This window comes from Littorina saxatilis, linkage group LG13 (genome assembly GCF_037325665.1).
Source record: "Littorina saxatilis isolate snail1 linkage group LG13, US_GU_Lsax_2.0, whole genome shotgun sequence".
Taxonomy (NCBI): Eukaryota; Metazoa; Mollusca; class Gastropoda; order Littorinimorpha; family Littorinidae; genus Littorina; species Littorina saxatilis.
This window is the reverse complement of record NC_090257.1, coordinates 13,429,829-13,445,695: the sequence shown is the minus strand read 5'-3', so window position 1 is coordinate 13,445,695 and position 15,867 is coordinate 13,429,829. Positions and strand designations below refer to the sequence as shown.

Sequence of the window (15,867 nt, the reverse complement as noted above, 5' to 3'; positions counted from 1 at the left end):
TTTTCGATTTTTTTTATTTTTTTTCCCGTAGAAATTCTATTTGATTTGCTGAATGCCGCACTCGCATTCAGGAATTTTAAAAGATTCTCTTGTCGAAACGCAGTTTTGGAAGGAGAAGTAATGCTAAGGTAATTCAGATAGGTTTAACGGCAGTCACGCGCTTGGCACGAGATTGAGCGGTATCGTACTTTCCTGCAGGGAATACACCCGGGGTGTATTCCCTGTATACAGGAAAAACTCCTGTAGGATACATCCACGTTTGGTCGACATAGACCCCTTCAGCCATAGTCAAGGTAGAATCCAGGTCAGTACACACGTCTTAGGTACCGTACGTGCGTGCTACCTATGGTTCCAACGGTGCGATCATTCTGCTTTAACGCGTGCTTTGAGTCTGACACCATCACTTCAGTCTTTGAGTCGTTCAACTTCAGTTTGTTATCATCCATCCAGTTCTTCGCTGACTCAATGGACAGTTTGGTGTTGTGAAGCACTTTTGTGAGATCAGCGGGGGGAGCAGAATCCTCTATCTGAGTATCGTCAGCATATTTGTGGTGTTTAAACTCATGCTTCGAGATTGTGTCCGAGAGTTCACGAGGGTACAGCGCAAACAAGACTGGGCCTAATACAGAGCCCTGTGGGACTCCAAGAGGAACACTGGATGAGCGCTTGCCCCGAGTGATCGCCGACAACTTGCCGGTTTTGCCTGAGGTCACGTGCGTTTCGCTTGAGGTCACTGGGTTTGGGAAACAATTGGGAATCACTGAAGGCAATTGCCAGAAGATCGTTGCTCCGATGTGCACATTTTCTAGAAAAAACATAAAATGAGGCATCATATTGAGCGGACACTGCGTAACATACACATTGGAGTTCGTTATTCGCTGCGATTGCTGGTCGAACTCTTGTAGTTGTTTTTGACTCACTAAAGTGGGGCGCAAGTCATCCAAAACGTTTCTTCCAAATCCTGCTGACAGAGTTATTTCCAAACATCGTCTATTCAACTCAGAAGGTTCGGAAATTACAGAAACAAGCTGTGGACTGGGATACAGGCTGGTCAGCAAAATAACCTGTTCAGTTTTTGTGCGATTTATACTGGGTTTTGCCGAACGCTGTCACAGCTGGACTCACCTTCTTAGGGCCGGACTAGGCTAAGAGGAGGGGTGTGTGTGGTCAGTGTTCCAGGGGGATGTTCCCCCTGGCGGGGTCAAGGGGCAGAGCCCCTTGTGGGGTTCAGGGGGCGAAGCCCCCTGAAGCTGATGGGTAGGTCATATTCTGAGATAGGAAAATGGTCGCTCCTTGCATGAAACGGCATAAAATAAACAATCTGATAAAAAAATGTTTCAAATAAGTGATCATGAGATACATGTTTAGGCTAGGGGGGGGGGGGTTGCGCAACCCCCATAACCCCCCCCCCCCCCCCCCCCCCGGTAGTCCGGCCCTGTTCTAAACTTTTTACACAACCTGTAGTGGAATGCATGAATGGAGACTATCAAGCTAGTTGGGAACTAAATCCAAAGTTCGAAACTATCGCTCTAGTGCGCAATGCATGGCACGATATTTTCAAATGTTCCGACCTAAGTTGGTGACTAACTTGCCTAAATTTGGTCCTCCTCCGAGGAGGACCAAATTCCTTAGTTTCGAACTATTGCAAAAATACAAATGGCGGCCGCCATGACAGTCTTTGATTTTGCTGTACAAAAAAATCAAATATTCGGCAGTCCGACGCATGAACCAAAGAATGATGTCGACAAAGAAGTTGAAACATTGATTGCGCTTTGGAGGGGGTTCAAATACAAGTCGTGAAGTGACCGGCACAGCTGATTTGGGACACGATCTACCTTGAGTCGGGAGATTTGCTATGAACATTGACTAAATTTCCACTTTTTACATCAGCGACTGTACAAATTTGGCTTGTACATCTTCCTGTCGCTGATTTTAATCGGTTTGGATCATCCAACAGGTAAGAGCAAGATTCATCCGTTGTGTGCGTGTAGTTTGTGTGTCCCACGGTGTGTGTGTTCGTTTGTGCGCCTCGGTGTGTGAGTGTGTGTCAGATTATATTGCAATAATACATCAGTTTGTTAGAAAGTGAGAGCAAGGGTAGATCTAGATCTATGGGCCAGGCAGTACTGTCTGAGTGTCTCCGAAACCGTGTTCAGTGTCATAGGAAAATAGGCCTACGAGCCATTGTGTAGTGGTGACGATGAAAGATACAGTTGTTGTTTTTCTGACAGTGACATTGACAATGAACGATCGTCAATGCATCAATGATTATGCACAGCAGCATCGGTTTCTTCGGAACTGTGCACTGTTGACTGAATTTCCCACGGTGGAGCAATGAACAGTAGACACTAAAACAAAGCTAATCTAATGCATTGAAGCATCGCTGTAGATCTATCTCATTCAACTAACAATATAATGCAGTGAATGGCAAATCTATCTCTGAATGAACTGTTGTGTATCCTTATTTGCTGTAAATGTCCTGGCTCACACTGCACTCCCAACATTAGAAGTATGTTTTCTAAGCTGAATGCATGTATAATTTGATATAGTAAGTGTGTAAAGCCAAGAGTAACACTAACTGGCCCAAAACAATTTTTGTGTGTACATACAAATGAAGAAAGAAACTGACTTCACTTGAATCACTGCCACTGAAAGTGTGTCTATTGTGTATTTTTAGAAGGGTTATTCAAGAATGACTTATTTTTCTGTTTAAATACTTGATATTTACTCTGCATGAACAGAGTCAGAGGTAAATGCTGCTGTATAAACTATGATTGTGAAAGAGGGAATAAAAGAATCAATGAGCGAGTGGTTTAATTATAATACAGTTATTATTTATTGTTAATTAATTATTTTATGGTGTGTTTTTTCAGGCCTCCTAAGAAACCAGAGATGATGTGTGATGAAGTGTTCATACAGCTCTTGCATTCAGATATATATGGATTCTGGAGAGGATTCAGACTGAGTGGACATGCTGCTTTACAGACTACCATGAAGAGTAAGTCACACATTTCTGTACCACTACCAAGTACCTGCTTGTGCCTATTAAATTGTTATTGTAAAATTGATTTATGATATATGTAAATTGGCACTGGTGATAGTAGTTTGAAGCTGTGTAGATGTTTTTGGCAGACTTTTGTACGTTGTGTTGTAAAGAGATCTGCGTTTCACATTAGATGCACTTACAATCTAGATAGATACATTCAGCTATGTCAACACTTGTTACATCTGAATCTGAGAGTAGTGGCAGGAGATGCAAGTTTATTGACACAAAAACATTACGGCTTTGTATAAAATAAATTCTTACATCTGTATGTATCCTTGCATAGTACAATTTGTACTATTTATACAAAATGGTACATAAAGCTTGGTTTTAGTTCTCTTTCTCTTCTCAAATCCTTTGCCACTATTCTTAAAGTAAATTACACAGTGTGAATGAACTAATGCAGCACAGGAAAGTAAAACAAAATTGCAAGATAAAATGAAATCATTACTAATTTACTGGAATTATTTTAAAGGCACATACAGTTATTCTTCCCTTGGCTCACCATCCTAGATCTTGCCAGGCTTTTACATGGAATAAGAATGAATCTGTTCACTCGGATACTTCTACATTCAACACCCTGGCTTCTTCCTGCTCAGAGTTAGATTTTGTTGTGGAAACCACTCTGCGAGTGACTTTTGAGAAATTCGTTCATAAACAAAATTCAACTATGCACATGAAGCAGTCACTGACTGTCAGGGTGTCAATATTTTATGTGTCTGGGTGAAGTTATGTTCCTATCCCATGTACAACTGGCCAGATCTGAAATGGCCAAAATCAATGGGATCAACACACATCCCCAGAATCTTCATCACTGGAAAATGTGGTGGGTTGAATGTATTTTAATAAAAAGGCTGACAGGCGAGTGCTTTGGATCCTGAAAGTTCTGTTTTGGACTGAAATCGAGACACATTTCCCAATGAAACTCAAACTGTATAGTGTTGATGCTGAAGAGCGAAAGTGTGTGGGTTGAGGGCACACTTGTTTTTGACTAAAATCGAGAAACATTTCTGCCGAGCACAAAGTTAATACACGCACAGATTTTTTTTTAATGTTTAGATTACAATATCACACACACCATCCCCGATCCCAATGGTCATGTGAAGAGCAAGTGCTTCCTCACCCCCCCCACACACACACACACACACTGCTCAACACGTACACACCTTCTCCCCCCAGCACACACCCTCCCCTCGCTAACCAAAACCCATCCCCGTGAATACTGAAGGTGCTCAGTTATATGTTTTCTTTATTTTTCAGGAAGGACCGCTACATTAAGGGAAGGCTGTTTGCACCTTGGTTCCTGGGTTCGCTGGGGACGATGATCAAATTCAGAGTACCATCACAATTCTGTGCTTTTCCATCTGATTCGGCTGAGAATGCTTGCAGAGGTTTCTACACTACCCGTCATAAAAAGTAGGCAGATGCGTTTGAGGGCAGATCTTACTGATGAGGCTGTTGATTGAAAAACCAAGTATATGACTGAAAAGGCCATTAATTTCCCTACTTTATTCAGAAACAAAATTGGGTTTTCATGACGTAGTGTCTATGCAGTGAAACCTGCAACACAGACACCCCCCCCTCCCACAAATCAAATTCACAAAATCAAGCTTCCCGTGTTAAAATCAACAACACAAATCAGAACAACTAAACCGAAACTCAAACATGTTTTGCATGTCATCAGACAGAACAATCAAATCTTTATCCAAAACAGTCCGTTTTGTTCACATATATCTTGTCTAACATGAACGCTATGGCATGCTGAGCGTGTAGTTGTCAATCCTCTCAGTTTTTGAAGTCGTTTTAGCGGGTAATGAGACCAAAAATGGTACATTTCAGAACTCCTCAACGCATTGTCTTAAAACTGTCAGTGATTTGTGCTAACACACGTCGTTGAGTACAAAAATGAGACCAAAAAATGGTACATTTCAGTAACTCCTCAACGCATTGTCTTAAAACTTGTCAGTGATTTGGGCTAACACATGTCGTTAAGTACACACGGAATCTCAAGTCATGTGAGATATTAGTTCTGCTGTTGCGCGACATGCCAGAACGAATTTTAAAAATAAAAATGTACCCTGTCCAATGAACTGAATTTGTAAAAAAAAACAAGTCGCGTAAGGCGAAAATACAACATTTAGTCAAGTAAAAGTAGCTGTCGAACTCACAGAATGAAACTGAACGCAATGCCATTTTTCAGCAAGACCGTATACTCGTAGCATCGTCAGTCCACCGCTCATGGCAAAGGCAGTGAAATTGACAAGAAGAGCGGGGTAGTAGTTGCGCTAAGAAGGATAGCACGCGTTTCTGTACCTCTCTTTGTTTTAACTTTCTGAGCGTGTTTTTAATCCAAACATATCATATTTAATTTCATACATTTTCAACTATGACTGTTCACAGCGCACTTGTACGCACACACACATTCTTGGAAAATGCTCTTTCAAGAGCCATGATCAGTTAAGCGTGTCAGCCGTGAGCTTTTCTAGGCGTAGGCCTACATTTGCGCTCAGCGCTCTGAATGAGGCAAAATATTAATGTTCGCGTTGAAATCCTCATACCGCCAATGTCTGATAAAATATGTACATGAAATTTAATTGTGTGGCGCATCTGTTATTGTTCTTGAAGATAACAACAAATTAATTGTTTTTCAATGAGTCAGCGAAGACCTACCATCAATTTAAGAACTCTTTCTGGCATGTCAATTAACAGCAGACTAATGTTTCAAATGACTTCAAAAACCGTATGAACTTTCCCACATGTGTTACTACTGTTAGCACAAATCACCGCAACGTTGAAGGCAATGCGTTGAGGAGTTACAAAAACGTACCGGTTTTTGTCTCATTACTCACTAAAACTGCCTTTTACAGCTTCTCAGAGGAATGACACCTACACAAATCAACATGCCTTAATGTCAGTGTTAGACAAGATATGTGAACAGAACTGACTGATTTGGATGCAGATTTGATTGTTTTTTCTATTGACGTGCAGAAGATGTTTTGTTTTGGCAGTTCTGATTTTTTGTCAATTTTAACGCGGGAACATTGATTTTGCGAATTTGATTTTGCAGGGTGTCTGTGTTGTATGTTCCACTGTATAAACACTATGTCATATAAACCCAATCTGCTTTCTGAATAGGTTTGGGGAATGAATGGCTTTTTTCAGTCATATACAGGATAAACCAAAAAAATGTAACACTAAAACAATGCTAATAACTTCTACATCTGTTGACCGAATCACTTTATTTTTAAGGTACATAAACCGCAGCCAGTGCATGACCCTTCCACAAAGTGGACATTTTGTAGATAAAATGTAACTGGTCAAATGGTCTGACTTTTGTGCTCTATTTAAAAAAATAAATTCCAAATTCGGCGGTCGATTCACTAAAACGAAGTTTGACCATGAACGGTATCAATACTTACTTAATTTAAACCCTCCAGACTTTTAGCTTTTATATTATCTGAATGTCTGAGTATACACCCCCTAGATCATCGGTGACCTGAAGAAAGCAGTTATATACTCATAGACAGACGCGTGTGAAGCATGTTTAAATTTGGAGTATGCTCATTTAAAAAAAAAATACACCAAGGTTGTTTGAGAATACTTCAAGTCCAAAACAGGGATTCCCAGGTCTGAATGTTGATTAAGGTATACTTTTGTGATTCGAATTGCCCCGAATGTTACAATCTTGAGCGCTTAGATCGGGCAAGTTTGGCTACCGCTCAATTTTAAAACCCGTACCGTTGAGTCGATCCCCAAAATTGGGAACTTAATTTAAAATTGCACAAAAGTCAGCCTATTTGATCTTCAAAATTGTCACTTTGTAGAAGGGTCATGCATAGGCTGAAGTTTATGTTCACAAATGTAGGTTATTAACTTGTTGTGGGTTGCATTGTTTTTGGGTCAACCTGTATTTGGTTTTTTTAATAAACGGCCTCATCATAAAGATTTGCCCTCAAACGGATCTGCCTACTTTTTATGACGAGTATTATAGTTGGCTCAGTGGCTAAAGAAACATTCTACAGGATGAATAAACAAACAAACAAATCTCATGATTCTCTGTGTTTTAATGTGTGTGTGTGTGTGTTTTGGGGAGTTTGTTTTGGTTTTTAGTGAGAGGATGGCTGGTGGTTTGGATGGGGTGAAAAGCTGAGTGACACTGTGATTGTGGATAATTAAATTGTTGTTGCTGCTGTCAGTTTCAAGGCACCGTTCTTCTTGCAAACGCAAAGTTTGGCTTACTATTTTATATCTGCATGGGCTCTTACATGAGGTTAGGCCATCTATACACTTTGATACATACCAAACATTTACATTCTGACTGGGTCATGTGCAAAGTTGGAATGTTTGAATGAATACATTTTGCGGATTGATGCCAGTAGAAGTTAAACAAATTAATTGATCAAACATTCCAACACTTCAAAGTAAACACACGTGTTTTTGACAGCTGGTATATGTTAAAGTGGAGGGATGGTTTTATTCCACGTGAAGCCTGCATGCCACATCTGAGACGTTGAGCGAAATCGTTTACACAAAATATGCAATCATTGTTTATCATCATTTAAATTAAAACGTTCATACACAATGACACAACAAATGTTGTCGGAAACTCAAAAGAACACATGAAAGAATAAAAGATGATCAATGCAGCAAAACGCGCCACTTGTACAGAGTGGGTTACAATTTCATTCTTTGTTTAATTTAGCCTTCACATTTCCCTTATCATATCTTATATTTTAACATCGTTCTGTTCTTGTCAGCTTGAAATGTTTGCAGATTTTACTCACGAAACAGGTTAGTCTTCTGAAGTCAGTGCAACATCAAAGCTAAAATTTCACACATGAGATGCATTTTGATGATCAGCTCTACCATACCGAAGCAATGCATTTAAACTGGCGCAGATTAATTTTCAAATGATGTTCAAGAAACAGCTAGCTTCCTTATAGACAGAGTGTCTAAGTTACAAAATATAGTCATCTCAGTATCCAACTTCATTACCTCTGTTTCTTTGCTTGCTTAGAAGAACTTCTCAGAGTGTTTGCAGCATTCATCAAACAAGATGATACACATTAAAATATTGTCACTTCCTACTCATTGAATAATGTATTCATTGTATCTAATTATTCATGTTAAAGACCAGCACAAAATTGCAATCATTTAAATATGTCACTGACATAAAGTATTCTACCCGATCTGGAAAAAAGGAAGAAAATCATAAGTGCATGATTCAAATCACTGATGATGTCTTGTCTTTACATCTCACAATTCTTTTACTAGTTTATTTTGTAAGTAGAACACCAGGCCAAAACATTGTTGGCTCCTTTTGTATGACATCACACATTTTCAAGGATTTGCTTGCTAACTTGCTTGTTTCTTAATTTGTTTCATGATCGCTCCAAATTACATTCCTTCCTTTATCTGGCACTCTTGTTCTCAACTTTGTCCCTCCCTCTTAGCGGTTTAGAGAGAGAGAGTGAGTGTGTGTGTGTGTGTGTGTGTGTGTGTGTGTGTGTGTGTTAGTGTGTGCGTATGCCTGTGTGTGTGAGAGAGAGAGATAGAGACTGAGAGAAAGAAAGAGAGAGAGTTGATCTATTGTCTTGATTCCCTCATTCAATTTTCTTTTGTTGTATAGTGTAGAACTTATACAGCTTCGTGACATACCAGTGGTGCGGTTTTATGGTCGTTTAACTCTCCATCGGTGAACCATGCAATTATTTCTCTTCAACGATTACTCGGTCTCTACTGACAACTCTAAACTCCACAAAACACGACTTTTTTCAGTTCAGAAATGTCAGTTTCGCTCCCATAAATTGAAACACAAACTTAAATACATCCATACATACAAAGTTCCAGCTTTGCTTTAAAATGCACAATCAGTATGAGGGACACGGACATTTTCCCAGTACATACCGACTGAGCCATCACTCAAATCTTCGACGACACTGACTCAGCCTATATGCTGCGTACATCTCCCCGGTCGGGCAGTTTTAGCTCTCGTAATGTGCGGAAGAACTGAGAGAAACATTTGCGTTCTGCCTATGTTTGTCTTGTTTGCTCGCCAAAATAATATTGCATCGATCAACCACTCAAGTTCGCACTGTTACCATGCTCCCAATCCCATGCTGGTTTGTTTACCACTTTCGAAGGTGAAGAGTTCACCGCGCCTGCGCAATGACGGGGATTTCCCTATGACGTCACCTGAAAGTTATGACCTACTCTTTTAGCTGGTAACTAAGTAGTCTCGACCAAGTTCGCTCTCATGCATTGCAGACTGACTAAATCTTTAGTTACGAACTGCGTAGTTCGAACCTACGTTTAGTTGCTAACTATAATAGTCTCCATTCATGCATTCCACTACTGAAGTCTAAACATTAAAAAATGACGTAATTCATGTGGCTACGCATCAGCCATGACGTCAGTGCTTGTCACACCGAGTGACGCGACAGATTGCTGTGACAGGTCAAGTTCGCGAGTGACAAATGAGCCCCACTCTTGACACATTTTTACAACAATGCTACGAACAAAGAGATTACTGTTGTATTCTCTTTTTACAGCCATAGTTTATGCAGTATTTATATCAGGAAAGACAGAGGAATTTTATCTTCTATTTTTACATTAGTCAGTATTTGACTGAGAATTGAGACGAAGTGTGTGTGTGTGTTGGGTGTGTGTGTGTGTGTGTGTGTGTGTGTGTTTGTGAGTGTGTATCAGTGTGTGTGTGTCAGTGAAGAGAAATACACAGAAAACTACCACCGATAATGTTTATGAAACTTCAAAAATATGTCCGATGACAACCAAATTAGTGGGGTTTTTTCATTTTGTGAATAAATACATTTGATGACGTCCTGTCCGGGTATTATTTTTAAAAGTTGAGACCTTTTACAATCAAACCTTTTGAAACTTTGGTCAAACATTCTTTGACCCCTGTGTAGGCTGTTCGAAACTTCGAAGCCGCCGAAGTCTAACCTTTCCTGACCCAGTCTGCACGCACGTGCACTTACACAGTCGAGCTGGCCGACTGCGGGTCACAACCACTCGACGCCTTGGTGTGACATTTATGACGGCTTACTAGTGCCAAAACCTAGGGTTACCATTTTCACGTGAAAATTAGTAATTAACAGTGATAATTACTAATTTTCATTTTTGCCTCGTTTTTGGTCACAGTAGTCGGACTTTAAGAGTCCGAACTGAGAGGTTTCAACGTCCGGCAAACATCACTCTCACATTATTTCTGAAATATCTTTTAATAGAAGGCCTTGTCATCATTTTCACGAGTTTTCATTCACAAGCACCTGGTAAATAAATCTCATGTTCCCCGGGGAATAAATCGCAGGTTACCATAGTTGCAGGAAGCCCTATTACATGGATAATCAAAAGCAAACCCAATAGAAACGCTCGAGGATTCTTCGGCTCTTTTCATTGGCGTTTCCCCAGACCTAAACAGACGACAAGACACTGCTTTGCAAAGTTCCAAAAACCAACTGGCAAACTGGCAAAAGTAAACAACAAGTCGCGTAAGGCGAAAATACAATATTTAGTCAAGTAGCTGTCGAACTCACAGAATGAAACTGAACGCAATGCCATTTTACTCGTAGCATCGTCAGGCCACCGCTCATGGCAAAGGCAGTGAAATTGACAAGAAGAGCGGGGTAGTAGTTGCGCTAAGAAGGATAGCACGCTTTTCTGTACCTCTCTTTGTTTTAACTTTCTGAGCGTGTTTTTAATCCAAACATATCATATCTATATGTTTTTGGAATCAGGAACCGACAAGGAATAAGATGAAAGTGTTTTTAAATTGATTTGGACAATTTAATTTTGATAATAATTTTTATATATTTAATTTTCAGAGCTTGTTTTTAATCCGAATATAACATATTTATATGTTTTTGGAATCAGCAAATGATGGAGAATAAGATAAACGTAAATTTGGATCGTTTTATAAATTTTTATTTTTTTTTACAATTTTCAGATTTTTAATGACCAAAGTCATTAATTAATTTTTAAGCCACCAAGCTGAAATGCAATACCGAAGTCCGGGCTTCGTCGAAGATTACTTGACCAAAATTTGAACCAATTTGGTTGAAAAATGAGGGCGTGACAGTGCCGCCTCAACTTTCACGAAAAGCCGGATATGACGTCATCAAAGACATTTATCAAAAAAATGAAAAAAACGTTCGGGGATTTCATACCCAGGAACTCTCATGTCAAATTTCATAAAGATCGGTCCAGTAGTTTAGTCTGAATCGCTCTACACACACACACACACGCACACACACACACACACACACACACACACGCACGCACATACACCACGACCCTCGTTTCGATTCCCCCTCGATGTTAAAATATTTAGTCAAAACTTGACTAAATATAAAAACAAGTCGCGTAAGGCGAAAATACAACATTTAGTCAAGTAGCTGTCGAACTCACAGAATGAAACTGAACGCAATGCAACGCAGCAAGACCGTATACTCGTAGCATCGTCAGTCCACTGCGCACGGCAAAGGCAGTGAAATTGACAAGAAGAGCGGGGTAGTACTTGCGCTGAGAAGGATAGCACGCTTTTCTGTACCTCTCTTCGTTTTAACTTTCTGAGCGTGTTTTTAATCCAAACATATCATATCTATATGTTTTTGGAATCAGGAACCGACAAGGAATAAGATGAAGGTGTTTTTAAATTGATTTGGACAATTTAATTTTGATAATAATTTTTATATTTTTAATTTTCAGAGCTTGTTTTTAATCCAAATATAACATATTTATATATTTTTGGAATCAGAAAATGATAAAGAATAAGATGTACGTAAATTTGGATCGTTTTATAAAAAAAATAATTTTTTTACAATTTTCAGATTTTTAATGACCAAACTCACTCATTAGTTTTTAAGCCACCAAGCTGAAATGCAATACCAAACCCCGGCCTTCGTCGAAGATTACTTGACCAAACTTTCAACCAATTTGGTTGAAAAATGAGAGCGTGACAGTGCCGCCTCAACTTTCACGAAAAGCCGGATATGACGTCATCAAAGACATTTATTGAAAAAATGAAAAAAACGTATGGGGATTTCATACCCAGGAACTCTCATGTCAAATTTCATAAAGATCGGTCCAGTAGTTTAGTCTGAATCGCTCTACACACACACACAGACAGACAGACAGACAGACAGACACACACACATACACCACGACCCTCGTCTCGATTCCCCCCTCTACGTTAAAATATTTAGTCAAAACTTGACTAAATATAAAAACCAAAACTACTTCAATAAATTCGTCACAAACAAATGAAACATACCGATATGTCATGTCTTCTTAGAAAGTCATGGAGTGCGTGTATCTTTGTGTGAGAAACACGAACGTCAAGTTCAAGTCAAACCAATTGACCCCTGAGCTGACACACACATTTTGACCCGTGCACAAGACGTTGTATCGATAAACGAAGCACAAATAAGAAATAATGATAAAAGCAAAGAAAATAGCAACAAGATATAATGCAAACATCTCACAAAGCCGAGCAAGCAGATTGACAGGTCTAATGAAAAACAAAGAGGTACTGAGTCGGAAACAAGATCGCGATTCTTTCCTTCGCTGCACGACGCAAATCTTCTGTGACCTTTGACTCAACGTAGCTTCCACATTCGATTACTAAGCTTAAAACTCACAACTGAAAGCCGAGGGAGTGGAATACCAAGATGAACAAACAGAACTGTGCATCCTCAAACCTGACATATTCATCCCAACATTATATGAACTCTAAAATACAGAAAGTTGCTTTCACACGCCAGCTTTGATTGCCAGTGGTTATCCGCACGGAACTCGTGTGGTTATCAGCACGAAACCCGTGTTTCAAAGCATGGCTCCCTGTGTTGATTGTTATCTTTGTTTCTCACTACCAAAATGATGACAAAAACGATGTTTGGTGGTTTGTTGTCAGACCAGCTTTTTTTGTCGGTCACCGCGGCCTTCGGTCTTGGTCAATAAATATGAAACAAAAGGCGATATGCTCCCCCTCGGACGACAAAAAAGCTGGTCTGTCAACAATCCATCAAACATCTTATATTATCGAGCAAGTTATCCGACGGGAAGATGCATGTCACAGTTTTCTGCAATAGCGCTTTCCTTAACGTTGTTTTGGGTATCTTAGAAAAGAATAATCGACCCCGAAAACTTTCGAATCGAAGCTGTTCGTAGCAGACGGACTTTTGATCGGCTGTGGCGTCACAGGCTTTCACAGATATCTTTCAATATGATTCCTTATTCGACAAGTTGTCGGGCAGACAGCCGTACCTCATATTAGTTTCCACTACCACACTCATACATTTGCTTTGTAGTGTTTTAGTGAAGGACAATCGATTCGAAAATGTTCGAACCGAGAGAAGAAAAATGGCGGCCGGCCGAACATGTGCTAAAGGTCCGACCACTAGCAGACGGATCTCTTTGGTCGAGACTCACACACTTTCACAAATATCTTTCGATAGAATTCGTTATTCAACAAGTTGTCGGACAGATAGTTGTATGTCACGGTAATCGACACATGCGCTCAGCTCTTATTGTTAATTTGCATCAGATTAAAGAACTATGGACCAGAAAAGTTTTGAATCGAAGGATGTTTCGCTCTGGTCGGTGTAACAGTCGCGCATGTGCATTGAGCCCCCACGTCACGAGGCACATGAAAATGAGTAATTAACGCGTGAAAATTACTAATTTTTAGTTTTGGCGCTAGTAAGCCGTCAGGAAGCGAGCCAAAACTGAAAAGTAGACATTAACACTTGAAAATTAGTTATTAACACGTGAAATTAGTAATTAACACTGTAATTAGTAATTGTAATTTTCTCGTGAAAATTAGTAACTTTCACGGGTTAATTACTAATTTTTAGTTTTGGTGCTAGTAAGCCGTCATATACTTTCCCACGTGGTTAACGCTCACGGCTGTTTTTCTGCCTATATACCTGCGATCGCTTAGTTTGCTGAAGCTGGAAGTGCTGCTGGCTAGCAGGCCGTTTCGCATCGTAAGACGTCCCAGAACGTTTTACTGCCGCGCCTAAGAAACCCTGCGCCCACCGAATGCGCTGTCATCGCTCCGCGGCGCCTCTGCGAGCTACCCAGGAAAAAAATTAATTGCGGACGTAGTGTTTGGGTTTCATATCGACGACTATACCTTCTTTAATACGACGGTTCTAGCGCACGAATTGCACCAATTAAGGGATGATGAAAAAGTATTTTAACTCTAGATCTTTTTGAAAAAAACTGTCACTGTAAATATGTCTTATAACGCGGCTCGCACAAAAGCATGTCGTTTCCCAAGCACAGATAGCGACTACCGAGGGCGCTCTTACAAAGAAACGTAGGGCTGCTCTGACTGACCAGCCTGTCGTTTTGCAGGTCGAGCACCCGACTGAGAACGTTTTACCGCCGCTATAAAGAAACGCGGTGCTCGCGGCAGGCGATGTGAGCGCTTCTGCGGCGCCTCTACATGTAGAAGCTAGTGCACACGAAAACAAAAATGGAGGCCGTAGTGTTTGGGTTTGATTTCGACGACAAAACTTCTTTAATACGACGGTTCTAGCACTTAATATGCACCCAAAAAGGATGATAAAAAAGTATCTTAAGTCTAGATCATTTTGTAGTAACCTTTGACTTAAGACATTTTCTGGAACGATCGAATTCTACGACGTTGTTATTACAGATTTCCTTAGCTAGTAATCAATGTTTGTTTCGTCTGTCAAACTCGATCGCATCCCTCATTGGCTAACATTTCGTCAGACAACTTGTATTGAAACCGCTCGCACAAAGGCATTTGGTTTCCCAGGCAAAGCAAGCGAGCATGCAGCGCAGAGAAACGTAAACGTACGGCAGCTCACCGCCGCGCAACCCATATAACCCATATTTCTAAAAAGATCACGACCTTGCTTACACAACTGTGCTGTGCTGCTGACCTACTTCTCAACCCCCCTTCTGTGAAAGTTGTGAAAACTTGGTACTTCCATCAGCGAGACAAAGTTGTAGTGAGTTGTTTTTACTCTAGGCATGCTAACCTCTGTCTGCATACATGTATGTTTCCTTGTTAGGAAAAGTAGCATGGATCTTTACTGATTAGTGTTCAAATGTTACATCCCTCACACACAATTAATAATCAAACAAACTACCACTGAGCGCCGAGTTTGCCTCTTTCTTATAACCTTCTGCCGTGAATACTCTTGGAAAGCATTCTGTCATGTTCAGTATCGATGTTGAGGTCAGAATGTCTTCTCTCTGTTAGTGTCTTTTTGAAAATAACAACATTACTGAGATGAGAAGCAACGGCAGAAAACGGCAAAAGCTACACGTTTTCCAGCACAGCTGCTGTGTTCTCGCTTTCCCAGGCTGAGTCATTTTCAGAAATAGGGTCTGCGCGAGCGTTGAGCTACAAGTTCCAGGCTTATTGCAGCCTGTGGCGCCAGAGCTGACTAACCGTGCGGGCCGAAACAGGTGTGCGCTCGGTTCGATATATATATGAATCCCGACACTACGGGGTCAGTCTTCGATCCAACACTATGGGGTCAATTCTACCTCGGGCACTATGTGGTCATTCTTAGATCCGACCCTATGTGGTCATTCTTAGATCCGACACTATGTGGTCATTCTTAGATCCGACACTATGGGGTCACTCTTAGCTTCAAACTATGGGGTCAATTCTACATCCGACACTATGGGGTCAATGTTACCTCAGACACAATTAGCTTAACTCCGAAACTATGGGTCACTCTTAGTCTCGACACTATAGGTCACTCTTATAGCGCCGTCACTATTGCCGGCGGGTCACTCTTAACTCCGAAACTATGGGTCAC

General features: G+C 40.5%; 1 protein-coding gene and 1 long non-coding RNA gene across 3 annotated transcripts in view; both read left to right on the top strand.

Moving 5' to 3' along the window:
- LOC138983654 (solute carrier family 22 member 7-like) overlaps positions 1-15,867 on the top strand; it is a 53,067-nt gene that overhangs the window by 11,765 nt on the left and 25,435 nt on the right. The window contains exon 1 of one of the 2 annotated variants that reach the window (XM_070356935.1): positions 14,956-15,045. The exons of the other annotated variant lie outside the window; for it this stretch is intronic. The gene's annotated coding sequence lies outside the window, so the exon portion shown is untranslated. Of the gene's footprint in view, positions 1-14,955; positions 15,046-15,867 lie in introns of those variants that run through there. 2 annotated transcript variants of the gene reach the window in all.
- On the top strand, positions 1,460-4,690 carry LOC138983653 (uncharacterized). Its single transcript, XR_011461215.1, has 3 exons — positions 1,460-1,957; positions 2,874-2,998; positions 4,304-4,690. It is a non-coding gene; the product is annotated as an uncharacterized lncRNA (long non-coding RNA).